Genomic DNA, 20,099 nt, shown 5'->3' on the forward strand with positions numbered 1-20,099 from the left:
TTTGATGGCATGATATCCTATATATTGTATTCTAAATGATGAAATTGATTTATTGATAAAAATTAGAGGTGAAACTCTAATGATTTTGTTGGTTTTCCTAGTTAAGGGGGTTTAAGGTACATCTCTAAGTATTATGTGTGTTTTTCATTGTTTACTTTTACGCTTATAAAGAATTTGTGTATGCATTGCTTACTATGAATGTTTAAAACTTACATTTGGTATCAAAGTGATTATTGGCTTCAGGGGATGCCCTTAATGATGAGGGTATTATTGTATTGGGTCTGTGATAAACTTGGTTTTGGTGGAAGCTCTGTAGTAGTGACTATTACCTTAGAAAATAATGGTAAGCTATTAAAATTAGATATTAAGAAATTTAATGGGAATTTTTTTAGACATGAAAAATATAGATCTAAGATATTTTGGTAGATAAAAATCAATGGGTCATTGTGGATCTATAAATTGAACCTACATAAATATTGATAGAACACCAAGCAAGTTAGATTGAAAGGTAAAAATGACACAATTTAATTGTGTCTCCTAGATTCAATATGACCAAATGTTTGAGGAGAAGATACAATAAATACATTATGGGGTATGTTAAGGGATTTGTAGTTGTCAAGCCTTTGGTAAACAAAATAATCCAAAGGAATAATTTATACAACTTGAGGATGAATGATTGAGCCTTATTGTCAAAGCATATGAATGCCTTCAATACTATGGTGAGTTAATTATTGTCTATTAATATTAGATTTGTAATGAAGATAAGTGCATCAATTTATTGTGATCTTTACCAGACTCATGGGGTAGTTAAGTTGTAGCCACAAGGAGTAATGGAACCACTTTCAGTTTGATGATGTGGTCTCATTCTTGTTATTAGAGGAAATGAAGTAGAAAAATGTGGAAAATCATAACACATATGCCTTGTCTAAAAGGGGGTGTTATTTGGATAGGAATAACCATAAGTACTCTAGAAAGAGATCTCAATATAGAGGTAGTTCTAAATATCTAAGAACATTCATAAAGAAATGGTAGAAATGTGGTAAAGAAGGACAATCTAGGAAGAATTGTAGATCCAAAAGTGTTTAGGGAGGGAAGGGATTTGATGATGCTCCTTCTAAAGAACCTAAGGCCTCCTTAAAGGAAGGATGGGATGTGTACTTTGCTTCTTCAAGCACACATGTAGATCATGATGTGTGGTTGATCGACTCAGTTGGCTCTTTTCATATGAATCCCCACAAGGAGTGATTTTGAAAGTATGAAAGGTATGGTAGAGGTGACATTTTCCTTGAATATGACTCAATATATAAGATCATAAGACAAGGAAAGTTCATTATGGTGCTCAAATATGAAATGATTAGAACACTCTCTAAAGTTGTACACGTTCCAGGATTGGATAGAAGTTCAATATATGTAAGCAAGATGAGTGATGTAGGTGTATTATGTTTCAAAAGGAAACCTGTAGGATAGTTAAAGGAGAAATGGTGTTGCTAAAGGTAGCTTAGGATGGAACTCTATAAAATTTGTTGGGAAGAACCATCATTTATGGGTGTAACAATTCTATTATTCATGAGGGTGTATATTAAGAGCACTAAACTCATATTTATTTTGGAGAAAATATTATGTTGTGGCTTAAAGAACTAAGGCATATTAGAGAGGGGGGCCTTTAAGAACTACATAGAATTGGTATGGTTAGAGATATTTTTGATTAGATCTTGATTTCTCTAACATTATACTTGTTAGCTCTCGATTTTGACCCTTTTTTATCATGCCTATTTCATCATTTTTCCATCCTTTATCACCATATTCTTATCATATTTACCATATTTTACCTCTTTTAATGCATACCAAGGTAAATTAATTATGTCTTTTGATTTTTAGAGTTTTTAGTAAAAATTGAGCATTAAAATTCATTTTTGGCAGAAACATAATTTCCTGTAATGGCTCGTTCAAAGTCCTATGTGCAGGGTACCTGGGCATGAACTAAAGGAATATTTGGAAACTACAGTGAACAAGGATGGAGAAATACCTATTGGTTCACCCAGAATCACTAAAGATAAGCTCGGTCAACGCTGGTCAAACTTGACCAGTCACACAGGAAATCCCCTGATTTAGGGGCAGTTTTGAGATTTTGTGGGATTTTTCCATATTTTGTGTAATAGAAAGGATGATCTCAACTTTATGAGATGGAATAGGACTCTTTTTAGTTGTTACAACAAGTTAAGCTACTCTTGTTACTCTTTTGGCCTATTTAAGCAAGGCTACCAACAACTATGGCTAAGCACATTGTGACTATTATTTTTTGAATACAAGTTGAGACTTTCCTTCTTATTTCTTGTGCATACATTTATGTGTGATGTGAATGGATATTTGTTGTAGATGATTGTCTTAAGGTGTACCAGGAAAAGGTGGAGGGCCCCCATTCTAAGCTAAGTACACTATTGTTAAATTATGTGCATAAATGTATGTTAGAATTTTTATTTTCTGTGTTAATATTGTGAATATTTCTTGTATAAACTAACTTGCTTGTCATGGTTATTGAGATAGTGGAAATGATTTCTCTCAAATGATTAGTTTCAATAAGGAAGGACAAACCAGGTCTCTAAGTTAGAGCCTCTTCTTTGTTAACTAAGATTGAATTGAAATCAATATTTATGCATTCATTTCTTCTTGCTTTCTTGAATTAAATGCTTTATGCTTTGGTAACTTAGATGAGTGAAATTGGTTTTGTTGAATGAATAGAAATGATAAGGAATGAAAACTAGAACCTTTGCAACAAGAGCCTCTTCCTTGTTAACTAAAATTGAATAAAATCACTATTCACTTTTTCATATGCTTCATAGATTAGATTTTCTATGCTTTCTTCATATTCAACAATTCACACTTGTAGCTTTACATTTTTAGGTTGTAATATGCATTTCTTCATTTTTGAGTATCTAAGAAATTGCTTTCTAAACTAGCTAGATCTAAGATCCATATACTTTGGTGTGTTTCTAAGTTTACCAACCCGGATTGATATTAAAATACATGCTCTAATTTACCACGATAAATTAGATTGACATTTTTGGCGTCGTTGTCGGGGAAGTACACTTAGATAGAGCCGGTTAGGAAGATTGTTTATAAAACATATAAAAAAAAACAAAAACAACAACAAAACATAAAAATAAAAACACTTTTCTTTATGGTTATTCATGTTTAGACATAGAAATTAGAAAGGTATATCCCCAAAATAAAACCCCCAACCACTAACAAAAACTAAATAACTACAAAATCTATTTGCGAAATAAGATCTACAAAATATGATGTTAAAGAATTCATTTAGAGAAGGAGGGTATGCCACCACAAGGATATTCTTAAACCCTTGTCCAAAAATTAGAGTGGTCACTAGGGATGAATCTTCATTTCAAAAGATAGAAGAGGAACAAAGCATCCATGAAGAGGATCCACAAGAAGAGGACCTAGAAGCTACTTCTAGTTACCTTTGTAAGCAGATCAATGAGTTATGGATCACATGCGATGAAGTTCAAACAATAGAGCCAGAAATTCAAGAAGATCTAGCATATGTATCACAAGATCCCTTGTGCATTCATGATTTTGAACATGTTCCACAAGAAGAACTTTGTGATATGACAATTAAGAAGAGCCAAGCAAACAAAGATCATTTCAAAACTTGGTTTCAACTAGTCATTATGCCACAACACCACTCTATTTTTCAACATTCCTTAGCATCAAATCTTTATGATCAACTAACTTTTCGTGTCCAAGCATTCATTAAAGTATATTTTTCAAACTTACATGTGAGTCTCCTTATGATCTAGGTGGCTCCAGAGACACACACGGGACAAAGAGGGTTGATGGAAGCTCGAAAATCAAAGTGATCAAAATGATTTCGGATTAGGACCAGAGCGTAGATCTCGTTGTCTTGATCGTGGTGATGTGAACGGTTCATCAAACTCAGTCCATATGTGAAAGTTAGAAGCAGTCAAAGTTTATTTGACTTTTGTTGACTGGGAAGGCTTAAGGAGGCCACAATTTGGACCAAACCTGAGCACCAGATTCCAACCAACCTGGGCCATATTCTGGGTGAATTTGTGGCCTTGTTAATTTGTCTCCTTCGGTCCAAAATCCAAATAATTATAAAATTCCCTATTTAAAAAAATAAAATAAAAAAATTAAACAAAAATATGTGGTGGTGGGCCACCACCCCTGCCATCCCTCATACCCATATAACAAAAAATATATTAAAAAAGGGGCGAGCAACCATGACCCTGCCGCCCCAACCGGAACCTTAATCAAAAATTAAAGTTTGGCTCAGCGGCCATCACCCCCTGAGCCCTCCACCCATGCCACATAAACATTAACCAAATATTAAGGGGGTGGGCGGGCCGGCCACCTCTAGTGGACCCGGACCACACCCCAACAAACCTAACCATGCGATGAGTTAAGGGAGGCCGGCGGGTATCGAACCTGCGTCAGTCACATGGCTCGCCTGCCACCATGTGACGACCCCATGTCATATCCAATTACAATGACCCCATTAATGCGGAACAATACCAAAACAATGCGCCAACAAACACTTAAACAAATGCGCCATGGATATGGAGGTATGGGGGTGGGCCACCCAATGCAGAACCGACCCCCATTTTAAATTAATTATATTTTTAACCAAACAAATATGTGTTAAAAAAGGGAGGGGTGGGATTTGATCCCCCGATCCCTCCTCAACCATTTACCTTGTTTACCAACATGCCAAACTGCCTCTTTGTTAAATCCGCCAGAGAAAACTTATGTAAACCCAATTTTCTCAATGCACGGGGTATATGGTGGAGGCTAGTAGAATGGACACAAATCGATGCTGGTGGAACCATGACTGCTGTAAAAACAGGGAATGGAACCATGATCCTTGAAATTTTCCCGAGGAGGTAATTTTTCTCCATGTCGGAATATAGTCAAGTTTAAAGTCATTTTTCACAGTTTTCCACAAGGATCGTAATGGCGAGGGGGGATTCACCTTTTGAGTTGCAGATTTCCAGTCCACCCATGGAGCAGAATCTTTTAGGAATCTATGGGGAATCTAAAAGATTCCTTGAGCCCCAGATTCTCAATTTCTCAAAATTTAGAAATTTGACAGTCAATTTTGCACTATTCGACACCGCAAATCTGATGGTGTATTCAAAATTTTCATGTGCTCATTTTATTTTCCAGCCACTTTTTTGAGTGGAATGTAGGTGTCAGCAGTTATGTGTGAGCAACCATTTCCATGAGATTGATGTCGTGAGATCGATGGTGTGAACAACTTCAGCAGTTTGACGTCCACTTCTTCAGATGGCCCCTGGTTGTGAGGTATATGCAGTGTGTTCATGTACTTCTTTCGCCATGCATTGTGCTACATAGATCCCTATATGATGTCTGATGTGGGATCTTGTTTCTTACTTGTTTTCATGATTCCTGCTTGATGTGATGTGGAATCATCTGTGGGATGTACTTGTTGTTATGATTCGTCATGTTGGGTTTTGAGATCCCTTTGTTGTATGTTGATGGGATACTCATGTTGTCATCATGTATCTTTGCATGGAGATCCCTTTTATGCCATGTCGGTAGGATGCTCATTATCATCATGCATGAGTTTGTGTCATACTGATAGGAGTCTTTTGACTAAGAGTTCTTGTAGTGGAACATCTCTTGGAGCCACTCCTGTGTGAGGGAATTTTTCTTGTATGATAGTGACATCAACTCTTATGTACATCATCACTATTGACAACACTTAATGCAGTGGCCTATACCATCTTGACACTGGGGCTTGGAGACGTAGTCCCTCATGGATGAACTCCGTTATCAATGGCTTATGTTTTCATGTGTTGATGATTGACATGTTCCTCTTCTTTACAACATTCAGATGTATTCACTTATGTTCTTTTTATAAATTCAATTTAACACATCACAAAACTAAAAGGTCTTGGAAGGGTCCTTCGTCACACACGGACCTGGATCAAGTGGTATTAGAGTGGTCTTTGCATTGATGTGAATTGCAATGTGAATAATGGAACGTGCAGCGACAAAGGATGAAAAAGCGATGTACAAGACCATGCTCAAAATTTACAAAAGGGTAGAGATAATGTATGAAACTCTATAGAAAGAGACAGAGGAAAAGGGGCGATTGTAGCTATTGGGCATGGAATACCCCCACAGTAGGTTTTGGGACTCAAAGCCCATGTTTTGGTCAAAGATGTTGTAAAACTCCACGAATTATGGGCGCAAAGCATGAAGTGTACAATTGAGTCATAGGGTTGTCCACCCTAAACATTGTATTGTAAACTAGTGTAAAATCGGCCTACCCATGGTCCGCGGACCATGGGGTTGCATAAATAGAGCAAGGCTCTAAGTTGTAAAGGGAGCAATGGATAGAGAGAGTAGTGAAGGAATGGTTGGAGCTTAGAGTAGAATTCTAAGTGCCTTGGGTTGTAGTAGTAGGAAGAGGCTCTGCAGCTGAGTGCGTAGAGGCCGTAGCTGAGTGCGTGGACCCCTGCAGCTGAGTGCATAGGGTGGAGCCGAGTCTGTAATCAGGAGAAAAAGATAATAAAGAGAAGTTGATTCCTAATTCTGTGTAATTGTTATGCATTATCTTATTTCTATTTATATTCATTTATGTATCGCGCACATGGAGATAATTGTTGAATATGTTGTAATAACCATAAATCTTACACAAACAAGTTAAGTAATCGGTTAAGTAGCAAGGAACTAGGGTATTATATGGGTCGCGTCCTGAGTAGGGCTACATGGAAGCCGCACCACAGGTCACGAAGGGATCAAAAGTGCACACAACGATAGGTTAGACCGCAGACCTCCAAAAGCCCATCATACATCCCAAGGGTGTGGAAACTTGGTTCTAGCACCCTCCCATACTACTTCGAGTGAGACCTCAATTTGCGCTCCATGGAATATTGCCAAAAGGGCCAGTAGTACTGGGATTTGGTTGGTTAAATCACCTTTGAACCCAGGTCAGGCCCCACTAAGCCAACAAATGGTTTCGTTGCCGGGACCGGGATCTTCATAAAGGATGTCTGATGTTGTGCCACTAGAACCCTACAAAGAAATAAATTGAAGAGTGGTTGGACAAGAAGATTCATGAATTCGTGGCGTAGGAAAACAGAAATCTGCGAGTATCTAAGGAACAGTCGTTGGATCACTACTTGTACACTGAAATCCACGAAATTTTCTTTGCATCTTTCCCATCTGAGCTGTATGAGTGGATCGCAAAGTTAGCAGAAAACCAGGGAAGGTGTAGGTTCGACAAGCCAATAGTGTGGATTCCGGAACTAGTGCACATACTAGAAGCCTTGGAAGAGAATATTGCGCGAGATGTGGACCACTGGCTCGATCAAATAATAGGAGGATTTATCACTAAGTTTGTGGTAGACATGACCATCAACTACAGTGAGGTAGAGCGATTTTTTCTCAAGGGACCGTGAGGTAAGTACATTAAATCTTTGAACAATTGGATTAAGATGCTATTGTGTGAAAAGTGGGTTATGTGAATAAATTAATGTTTGGGACTATGCGAAGTAGAAATATCTACAGAAGAAGAAGTAGTGAGTAATTGGAAAACAGTCCCTTAATTTCACCCTTGCAGGAGAATGAGTCCGAGCTCGCGAAGGTTTCTCTGAGAAGCACAGTCAGTTTGATAAGGTAGTGAATTTCACATTTACCACCTCCACCCACACTGCTACCCGCTTCACCACCCTCACCTCCATCCCCATCCACTCCACCTCCACAACCTCCATAGTTCAGTATGGCGAGCGTGATCAAACTACCAGTATTCAGAGGAGTAGGGAATGAAGATCTAGACCAATTTTGGTTCGTAGTAAGAGCAGTATGGGAAGTACAAGGTGTCATGGATGATAATATTAAAAAGGCTACACTGGTAAGCACGCTGTAGGATCATGCATTAACATGGTATATCAAGCATTCTAATGAACACTCGAACGCAGGAATTGCAGAGATCCAGACTGCGTTGAACATGGAATTTAGCAGGCCAAAATCAGAGACACAATCAATCATTGGGTTTAAAGAGATTGCGATGCTCCTGGGCAAGACCCCCTAGGATCTAGACCAAAGGCTGAAGATTACGATCCACGAAGCCAATATGATGTTAATGGATGCACAACATCGCACATGGTTTGTGGCCTCACTTACACCACACTTAAGAATGACATTGTCACAACAAAAACTTTCCACCCAGGCCGAAGCGTTGGAGATGGCAATAAGGTTGCATGAGACCCCTCTACAAGGCCTTAGATTAGGAGTCAAACAGATCCATGCGCAGCTACAGAATCTGTGTCTGGAAATGCATAGTTTGAAACAGGATAGGCACCTCAGCTAGAGGCGCACGAGGGAGTATGGTGCATAAAATGCAAGGGCTAGGGCCACGAAAAAGATCACTGTCCAGTGTTTATGAACTATTTGACAGGAGGAGGGCCAATGAAATTAATACCGGAGGCACAGGTGGGGCCGAGCGTGGCATCTGCGTTATGGTGCGCGATCTGCCAGATAGGAGGAAAACATACCACGAATAATTGTCATCTATTGTAGAAGTATACACAGACGTCCCAAAAATTATTTTGTAATTTCTACAGGTCGGTAGGCCATGACGAACGCACATTCTGAAGCTATGAACTAATGATGGATTGAAGTCCTGCCTATAGGGTGCAGGTCGAAATGCGAGCCCTCAACCCAAATGGAGGGATGGGGCATGTTGGGTTTCAGGGGCGTGGTCGGGGTCGAGGTGGAATGGGACCAGGAAGGGGTTGCGACCAGATAATATGTTACAATTGTGGAGAGCCAGGGCATTATGCCCATGATTGTACGAACCCGACTAGGATATCACGTTGGTACTGTAATCAGTTTGATCATGAGGTGGAAGATTTCCCTTCGCTGATAGCGAAGATGCGCAAAAAGGGGGTACTCCAGCTCCCTCCGACCCAAAATTTACAAATGATTAGGTTTGAACCGCATGAATAAGACCCAAATGTAAACATGATGCTTACGAGCGGTGTGACAACAGGAGATGATAAAGGGAAGCATCCAAAAGAAAGCACGTGGGTTCACAAGGCTCCTACAAAGGAACCCGATTTTGATGTATAATGTGTGAAGGAGACATTCATGGAAGCTAAGAAGAACTTCATGTAGGCTTCCACTTCAAGTAGTAAGGATCAACTAGAACCAGGGATGGATCCTTCAATGCACACTACCTTTCTGGAGACATGCATGAAACTGCGGCGCGACAGCAACGTAGTCAAAGGGCTACAGGAACTAATCACTAGGTGCGCGGGGTCAGGAGAACTGCGCGTGGTTCTAACACTGGGAAAGCATGCATTTCACACAGGAAGGGAGATGAGGTTGACTGCGCAAATAAGCGAGCACGAAATGGATCAGGTAATCTAGGACCTGGGTTCGGACACGAATGTACTACCAAATCAAACGTGGGAATGCATGGGCAGACCCGCATTGCAATGGTTCTCTATTTAGTTACGGATGGTGAACCAACAGAAGATTTTGCCCATGGGAAGATTGCAAGGGGTGACAGTTGATATTGAAGGTGTGAGCGCGCAGGGGGATTTTGAAGTGATAGAGATTGTCGATGACATGAATCCCTATCCCTTGCTACTAGGAATAGACTGGGCTACTGATATGAATGGAGTCATAAATCTGAAGAAGCGCAAAATGATCTTTGAGAAAAAGTCACTACGTGTAGTAGTACTGCCAGATCCAGCTGAAGGAACGCGATACACTGAACCGGTGCACGACGATGATAGTGATGACGATATTGACTGTATCTACAAGATAATTGCACAAGGAGAGGATTGGGTGAATTTGACTGCAGATGGAAGGATTTTGTGGGAGCGCGAAAGCTCCTACACTTCAGATTCAGATGAAGAGATAGAGCGATGGCAAAATCGGCTACATGAAGTGACAACACTAAACTGCAACATCATGATCAGATCATTGTGTTGCATAACAACAGAGGCAAGAGAGATACCGACATATGATGGATTGATAGTGGTGGATGGATTTCTAAATAAATTCGAAAGTACGGTACTAGAATAGCAACGGTTCAATGCACTAAAGTGGGCACTGCGTGCAAAACTCGCACGATGGTGGGATATGCATCAAGGAATTTTTGAATATTGGTACAGATTTAGAAGGATGATGTGCCTACGTTTTAGAAAAACCCAACTTCGAACGAAAGCCAATCAGCTGGGGCGAACAACTTGCACACCCACCTTTCCTGATGGATACAGATATATGCTGTATAGTCTACACGAGTGCACACCACCCCCAGCCTAGAGAATAGGAACAAACCATAGCAACAAAAAAGGCAATGCACGTTACCAATTCTCCACGACGAAGCATTCCATAGGGCGCGCAAAGTATTGAACAAGGTTTACCAGATGAAACGAACTGATTGGGACCTATGCATGCCAATGGTTCGATGGGCCTATAGGACCATGTGCAAAAACCTGAGTGCGGAAATGATTCCAAAGGTGTGAAACAGAGTAGAACCCGAGATTTCTGAAGGGAATACCAAAAGGAATCCACACATAATAGCCCCCATAGTTATGACAGCGCGTGAAGACCAGGATGAAGGAATCACACAGCTACGCGAGGATGACCATATAAGGATTCAGGAAGCCATTCAATGAGGGAACCTTAGACTTCGCGAACTCGAAGAAGATCGAGTACGATTAAGGAAGAAAAGCATGTTGATGGATGCTGAGGTCGAAAGACCGGAAAACAGGGTCACGCAAGCATGTCTCGCCGATAAACCAAGAATGACAAGGCAATATACGGATGGTCATACCACTACATTAGAAGATTGTCGCCGAGAATTTATGACTCTGCTACCATGGCTGAGACCACACCTTACCAAATGCAATAACAAGGGGAGTGCACCGCATAAGGTAGAACACGCGGTGCCAGCTGTTGTGAGGGAAAGTGAGGAGTGTCCACGAGCTATGCTGGAAGGCGAGTTGCAGTCTCGCACAGGTGGGGCGACCACCTGACTAGCCGTAGGGAGCATAGTCTCAGTGCTCCAGACAGTTGAAAGAGAGCGTGAGACTCTAAAAGAGTCTGTTTTCGAACTACACGGTGAGGGAGGTGTGCGCAGAATCGGCATGGTACAAGGTTCGCGCCCGCGCATGGGGGGCTGCGTTGCCACATAGGTAGGCTGGGAAGTAACCATTGATGTCACTGTTCATGACGAGATGTCCAATTTAAGGCAAAAGGGAGCAGGCGACAGACAATTAAGACATGAATTAAGAGCTAGATTTGGGATGATCTGCCACCAAGAATGCATTAATGACTTAGAAATGGGGGGAATGGTCAAATTCAAATTCAAAAGATGCTATAAAACTCCCAAGGCTAGCCACGAGACAACACTTGTTCATTTGAGATTTGAGCTATTACGAAGAGCACAAAGTGTTGAGCGCCAAGTAGTATTTGAACCCCCAAGTTCACAAACAACCATAGGCAGTTCGAACAAGATGACAACTACTAGGAGAGGTGTGGGTTTTGTAGAGAGTACCACTGAGGAAGCTACATAGAGCCCTACGGTGTAGGTGGGGGATGCACCAGAAATCTCGAAATCACCTCGGATGGCGAGGCCCAAGAAGGATACACAAGTAGCGGGACTAGTCTACATGTCCTCGCGAAATCCGTGGTTTGCTAAAATTTCCATGGAAGAAAAGGGAAAGGTTGCTAACCTGAGACAGATGATGAGGAGGAGGACCTCCAGGCTCTTGTAGAGGAGATAGAGGCAGATGAAGAAATGGAAGAAGACATCTAGCCGGTGTGTGCTACAGCAAAACTACCTGAGTACGTTCCTCCATGGAAAGGGAAAGCTAAGGTACCCAAGGATTTGGATGCTACTAAGAGTGCACTCCAAACCCCGCTCCTTCCAGATGGAATTCTGTTTGATGGCTCGGCTCTGGGCTACGTGCCCACCATGAAATTTGAAGACTGGGACCTCGCAGACAGCGAAAAGTTCCCACATTTACAGACTGAGAACCTCATGAAACAGAGCAAGGAGGGGTCAGTTACAGCGTTAGAGCCGCATATATGGTTGTGCGGTGTGGAGAAAGCCAGGCTACTCCACTTACTATGGATTCCGCATTTTCACTGCGCACCGATCACGATCTTTGTCATCAGGCAATTACTTTTCCTAGTGCACGATGGGTACTTATGGATGGAGGAGCCTATTCCCATCATGGAGGAGATTATTCATGGGATTTCTTGGCTTCCTTGTAAGGGAAAGGACCCCGCAGAGATAGCTGGCAAAAGCAGAGATTTGGCGCTCGCAGAGGCCATGAAGAAGAAGTACAAATTGGAAAAGAAGAAGAGAGGCTACATAATCAGTAGCATTAAAGACAAAGGGGTGCGCATCGCCACCCAACTGCTAGTCGGGAAGGTGATGAGAAAATTTTGGGGAGACGAGGTACTAGTGCCTTTGCGTTGACAAAATAATGCGCGAAGGGGGTCCAATTCAATTGGGCCAAATTCCTCTATGAAGAATTCCTCACCAACTACAAGGAAGCTCAAGAGTAGGGCAAGACCTTCCACTACGTGTGGTTTCTCTTGTCCATTTTATTGGTGACAGGGGAACTGCCTGAGAACAGTCAATTCCCTCATCTTGAACAAGACTTTCCAGAGGCAGCAAAATATGCATTGCTTTGGGCTACGAAGGACACCACAAAAATCCGCGAGACTAAAATCTTCTGGGTTCTCATAGAGGTGAGCATCTAGATGTGGATTAACAGAAGGTTGCGCCTATCCCCCACAGTGTACAATAGTCTGCGGATCTTTGCAGACTTCAAGGTAGATATGCACAATGTGTATATCAAGGCGCATAAGGATCTGGCGCAGAATTGGACCAAGCTTCCTTTCATCGCAATTGATGATTCCATATTCTCCGTGTTCGAATCGTGGCCTCCCGAGTGGCATGCCCTAGATATGGCAAAAAGGGATAGAACAGTAGCACAGAAGCAGAAGGAGGCAACGAAGTTGCATGTCACAAAATTAGCCTAGCAGAGGCGCAACAAACAAGCGGCCATGGAGGTAAGGGTCGCCCACGAAGCAGCAAAGGCAGCCATAGAACAAGCAAAGGCCACCGAAAGAGTAGGAGCGATACAAGCAATAGGGGCCACTGCAACGCAGGAGGAAGGGGGCTAGAACATGTCTACAGGACAGGGACCAGATATAGCAGAAGGCACGGACCCGAGCATGACATCCACCCAACTGAAATGGCCACATGTTACGGAGTGGTCAAGTCCACGAAAGAAGGCCAAGGATTCCAAATTAGACATCGAGCCAATTACATTGACAGAGGGTGACCTCTATGACATTGGCAGCACAGTTTGCAAGGCCAACTGGGAAGTGCTCCAAGAAGAGATGATGGAGCAATAGAATGTGTTGGGGGCCCTAAGGGCGTAGCTGTAGGAACTTCAGGTGCAGCCCCCACAGGAAGGAGCAGTAGCCACCTACGGAGCCACAGGTACATCAGCAGCAGAGCAGTTGCTGTGCACAAAAATGGCCAACACCATAGTGTTGCCGAAAGGAGCGCTCATGGCAAAAAGCGAGGAGGATGTAGCTGCGGTGGGCAGGATCAAGGGACTTGTCCTAAACTTGGCTGCCCTTCCATGGGATATATTATATCAGCTGCAGGACAGAGCGAGAGCAAAACTCTGAGCTAGGGAAGGACGCACAGTATAGATGCTCAGCGAACAGAAAATCAACATTGAGCAGCTTAGTCTATAGCGCGATGAAGTGCTTGTGTAGAATCAACAGATGGAGAAAATGGTAGAGGAAGCATGTAGCCACGTTCCAGAGCTCGAAATCACGATAGACCTACCAGTTGGAGTGCGAATCCCCAAATTAGCCAGTGGATACCACGAGGCAAAGGAGGAAGCAAAAAGGGTATAGTTGGACCTCAACCTTCAGATTGCCGAGTTGCGATTAAAGGCGTAGTCCTCTACACCCCCAGAAGTTAGGGAACAGTGCACTGGCACTATTCAAAAAGTGCTGGAAGAAATAAGCCAAGCAGTACAAAACTGCACTGCTATGTTGGAAGAATCCTTTGCGTCCTCACTTCATTACAGGAGGACCCCAACATATAGCGCCTGGAAACGGAGGCATGGGAGCTTCAAGTGTAGTATGACAGTGTGCGCAGAATGGCGTAGACAGTTGTCCTGACTCAATGGCTTGTGAAGCTACAACAGGCAAAGGTATTTAAGGAATAGGTGGATGTCGCGTGGCAAAAAGAGGCAGTCCTTCAAGTGCCCATCTAGCCTTGGATTGATGAGGCCTTCCTCATCACGGTAGACATCGAAGGAAAGCTCGCATAGATGAAGGCGATGCATGTATTAAGATACGGATTTTCCCTGGACAATGAGACATAGGCTGAAAGAGTGGAGCAGATCTAGCAGACTGCAGAACAGTGCGCTGTGGACCTACGCACCGCACAGGATCGGTTGGAGGGGCGTCGTGCCAAGATCGCTGCACCAGTAGAGTGACTCGGGACAAGTCACGATGATTGTGTTGGGGGCCTGTTGGGAATGGAATACCCCCACAATAGGTTTTGGGGCTCAAAGCCCAAGTTTTGGTCAAAGATGTTGTAAAACTCTACAAATTGCGGGCGCGGAGTGCAAAGTGTACAATTGAGTCATAGGGTTGTTTGCCCTAAACATTGTATTGTAAACTAGTGTAAAGTCGGCCTACCCATGGTCTGCGGACCATGGGATTGTATAAATAGAGCGAGGCTCTAAGTTGTAAATGGAGTGATGGATAGAGAGAGTAGCGAAGGAATGGTTCGAGCTTAGAGTAGAATTCTAAGTGTCTTGGGTTGTAGTAGTAGGAAGAGGCTCTGCAGCTGAGTGCGCAGAGGCCTAGTAGAGTCCGCAGCTGAGTGCATAGACTCATGCAGCTGAGTGCACAGGGCGAAGTCAAGTCTATAATCGGGATAGAATGCTAATAAAGAGAAGTTGATTCCCAATTCTGTGTAATTGCTATGCATTATCTTCTTTATGTTTATATTCATTTATGTATCACGCACACTGAGATAATTTCTAAATATGTTGTAATAACCATAAATCTTACACACATAAGTGAAGTAATCGGTTAAGTAGCGAGGAACTAGGGTATTATATGGGTCGCGCCTTGAGTAGGGCTATGCAGAAGCCACATCGCAGGTCACGAAGGGATTGCAAGTGCGCACAATGACAGGTCAGATCACGAACCTCCAAAAGCCCATCAGACATCCCTAGGGTGTGGAAACTTAGTTCTAGCACCATCCCATACTACTTCGGGTGAGACCTCAGTCTGCGCTCCACGGACTGTTGCCGAAAGGGCCAGTAGTATTGGGATTTGCTTGGATAAATCACCTCTGAACTTGGGTCAGGCCCCACTAAGCCAACAACAACTTCAGTTGCAAGCTACAAAAGAGGCCATGAAAGAACTGAAGAAAAAGAAACATAATCTTCAAACAGAGAACGCTGAATTGAAGATGCGTCTGCATGAAGAGAAAGAGGAAAAATAGAGTTTGCTATGACAACTACAAGCAAAGGACGAGGCCTTGGAAAAGCTACAGCGTGACCCATGCAAGGTAAAAAGTAGTTATCCATATTCATGTATGTTTCCTAATGATGATTTCAATGTTTTTGAAAATCATACCACAGGAATTAGCTCCAAAATGTTGAAGAAAATGGGGTATGAAGGAAAAGGCTTAGGCGTTAAGGGCCAAGGCATTGTCAACCCCATCAAAGAAGAAGAATATCCCTGTCAAACATGACTTGGGTATGTGAAGAATGAAGTTGGGGAATGCGTTGAGACAGCTAGTGAACCACCAACAACAGATGATGAGAAGCCCTCATCAGTTCTTTCCAAATCAATAGAGGAGGTAAAAGATGTTGATTTACTTTTGGTTTTGTCGTCACATAGTATGATTTCTGTTGGAGACTTGGAGATCCCAATTATAGGGACAAACATGAGGCTCCTTACAAGGATGAGGCACGAGGAAAAAGAACTTGGTGTTAATAATCAAGGCATAACTGAACCTTTGGAGGTTGTGCATAAACATCAATTTACAGGCATAAGATACACCAAAGGAGAATGCTCGAAGGTGTCAGATTCTTCCAAGACATCGTTAAAATCATCGAGGTAAGAGAATGATGGGAACACATCCCCATCATCCCATGGCAGTGACCACTGTAGGGAGAGAGCTGAGGCAAGCTCTCGTCGCCATACTTACACCAAAGACAACAAGGAAAGGTATAACCACTTTCGACATTCAAATGTTCATTTCAATTATGATCATGTTGTTAATGATGAATGTAAAACATGGCATCAAAAAACATGTAACTTTTTTGGATTACATAACCATACATTTTATAAGTGTTGGAAAAGAATGGCAACACACAAAAGGATGAGGCATGAAAGATCCTCTCAATAGTAGGTAAAGAAACATGTTAAGCAGATCTGGAGGAAGAAAACCTATTGCAATCATTGCGACAGAAGTGGCCATCAAAGAGCCACTTATTGGAGGCTCCATCTAGAGCAACGCCTTAAAGACAAAGTGTTGGTGCATGAACTAGGTGAAACAGTTGTTCGACAAGGAAAACTGCCACAAGGAGACGACCCATTCACCTTGATAAGTGAAAAATGGTTTCTAGATATCTTAGCGTGTCATGGTCGTGCTTTTGTAAATCATTTGTTGCATTTCAAAATGTAAAAGTGATGATGTGTTTTCCATCACTTGTTCCGCAACAATGATGTCTGGTCTTATTTTGAGTTGCATGATAGATTGTGAAAGTGATGTCATGTTTCCATCACTCGTCAAAAGAAAAAATAGTGTTTGGCCTTATGATTGTAAATCATGTGTTGCAGTGATGATATGTTTTCCATCACTTGTTGAAGCAACAATGATATGTTGGCCTTGTTTTCATAGCTAGAGTATTGTGTCCATCTTGATGTAAACTTGACCACCGAGTATGTGTTATAAACTCGTGGCAAGTGTGGGACACTTGGGTCATTAGTTGGTCAGTTAAGACAAGCATTTAATTTGCAAAACAATGTGCTACATATTGTAGGTGTCGGCTCATCGCCGAAGGCTCTGAATAACAAAGGTGAAGGAGATGGAAGCGAGAGCTTTCAGGACGCTTGTGGTATAGACAAGGTACAAAGAAGTTACATATTATTTTTCATTCTTTTGGAGGACCAAAATCTCTTCAGTGGGGAGGATTGATTCGGGTGACTCCAGAGACACACACAGGATAAAGAGGGCTGATGGAAGCTCAAAAATCAAAGTGAACAGAATGATTTTGGACTAGGACTAGAGTGTAGATCTCATCGTCCTAATCGTGGTGATGTGAACGGTTCGTCAAACTGAGTCCGTATGTGAAAGTTAGAAGCGGTCAAAGTTCGGTTGACTTTTGCTAACTGGGCAAGCTTAAGGAGGCCACAATTTGGACAGAACCCAGCCACCAGATTCTGACCAACCTGGGCCAAATTCCAGGTGAATTTGTGGCCCGGCTAATTTGTCTCCTTCAGCTCAAAATCCAAATAATTTTAAAATACCCTATTTAAAAAAAATAAAAATAAAAATTAGACAAAAATATGTGGTGGCGGGACACCACCCCCGCCACCCCTCATACCCATATAACAAAAAATATATTAAAAAAGGGGTGAGTAGCCATGACCCCACCGCCCCAACCGGAACCTTAATCAAAAATTAAAATTTGGCTCGACGGCCATCACCCTGTCGAGCCCTCCACCCATGCCACATAAACATTAACCAAATATTAAGGGGGTGGGCGGGCCACCTTGGGTGGACCCAGCCCACACCCCAACAAACCTCACCATGCAATGAGTTAAGGGAGGCTGGTGGGTATCGAACCCGCGCTAGCCATGTGGCTGGCCCACCACCATGTGACGACCCCATGTCATATCCAATTACAACAGTCCCATTAATGTGGAATGGTACCAAAACAACGTGCCAACAAACATTTAAACAAACGCGCCATGGATATGAAGGTATGGGGACGGGCCACCCAATGTGGACCCGACCCCCATTTAAATTCATTTTTCTTTTAACCAAACGAATATGTGTTAAAAAAGGGAGGGGCGGGATTTGATCCCCGACCCCTCCTCAACCATTTACCTCATTTACCAACATGCTAAACTGCCTCTTTGTTAAATATGCCAGAGAAAACTTATATAAACCCAATTTTCTCAGTGCATGAGGCAGATGGAGGAGGCCAGGAGCGAACATGCAAATCGATGCAGGTGGAACCATGATTGCTATTGAAACAGGGAGCAAAACCATGATCCTTGAAATTTTCCCAAGGAGGTAATTTTTCTCCATGTCGGAATATAGTCAAGTTTATAGTCATTTTTCATGGTTTTCTGTAGGGATCTTAATGGCAAGGGTGTATTCAACTTTTGAGTTGCAGATTTCCAGTCCACCCATGGAGCAGAATCTTTGAGGAATCTAGGGGGAATCTAAAAGATTCCTTGAGCCCCAGATTCTCAATTTCTCAGAATTCATAAATTTGACAGTCGATTTTGCACTATTCAATGCCAAAAATTTGATGGTGTGCTCAGATTTTTCATGTGCTCATTTTATTTTCCAGCCAATTTTCTAAGTGGAATGCAGGTGTCAACAGTTATGTGCGGGTAGCCATTTCCATGTAATTGATGCTGTGAGATCGATGGTCCGAACAGCTTCAGCTGTTTGAAATCCGCTTCTTTAGATGGCCCCTAGTTGTGAGGTATATGTAGTGTGTTCATGTACTTCCTTTGCCATGCATTGTGCTACATAGATCCCTGTTTGATGTCTGATGTGGGATCTTCTTTCTTACTTGTTTTCATGATTCTTGCTTGATGTGATGTGGAATCATTTGTGGTATGTACTTGTTGTTATGATTCGTCGTGTTGGATTTTGAGATCCCTTTGTTGTATGTTGAGGGGATACTTATTTTGTCTTCATGTATGTTTGCATGGAGATCCCTTTTATGCCATGTCAGCAGGATGCTCATTATCATCATGCATGATTTTGTGTCATACTAATAGGAGTATTTTGACTGAGAGTTGCTGTAGTGGAACATCTCTTGGAGCCACTCCTGCGTGAGGGAATTTCCCTTGTATGACAGTGACATCACCCCTTATGTACATCATCACTATTGACAGCACTTAATGCAGTGGTCTACACCATCTTGACACCAGGGCCCGGAGACATATTCCCTCCTGGATGAGCTCCGTTATCAATGGCTTATGTTTTCATGTGTTGATGATTAGCATGTTCCTCTCCTTTACAACATGTAGATGTATTCGCTTATGTTCTTTTAAAAATGCAATTCAACATATCACAAAAGTAAAAGGTCTTAGAAGGGTCCTTCATCACACCTGGACCTAGAACAACTTATGATCTTATTACGCAAATGGATGCATTGGAAATTATCTTATACTCAAGAGAATGATTTCTTTTTCTACAATAGACTAGGATACAATAAATAAATAAATAAATAGGTAAAATTAGTTGACAATAAGACTTTTGCTTCAAACTCTCATGAATAATTCTTCAAATCATTGTTCAATACTCATTTCAAAGGTTTCTATGGCAAAATGCAATAAGAACAATCCTATTTTGGGTAACCATATAGGATCATTTTCATAGCATGTTTTTAAACAAATAATCTCTTGAAATATAGTTTTTAAACCCATTTTGATTTTTTCAATTTGGATCACAAATAAAAAAGATACATTCAAAATAAATGGTAGGTCTCAAGTGAAATTTTGAGGACAAAGTTAGTACAACCATGATTCGATGGGTCTAATGGAAACATTTTTACATGATATTTATAGAGAATATAACCCTTAGAATCTAGTTTCCAAATAAATTTGAATCACCCCAATTTGATATCATATGAAAACTTTATTATCAAAATACTAACTGCTTGTCAAAACATTAGCGTGGTGATAATTCTAGGTGTCGACTATTCATTTGAATGTTTCACATACCAAATTATATTATTTTAAAAACATATATATATATATAT

This window comes from Pinus tabuliformis, chromosome 3_1 (genome assembly GCF_031772625.1).
Source record: "Pinus tabuliformis cultivar Carrire ecotype Pingquan chromosome 3_1, CPIR1, whole genome shotgun sequence".
NCBI classification, from domain to species: Eukaryota; Viridiplantae; Streptophyta; class Pinopsida; order Pinales; family Pinaceae; genus Pinus; species Pinus tabuliformis.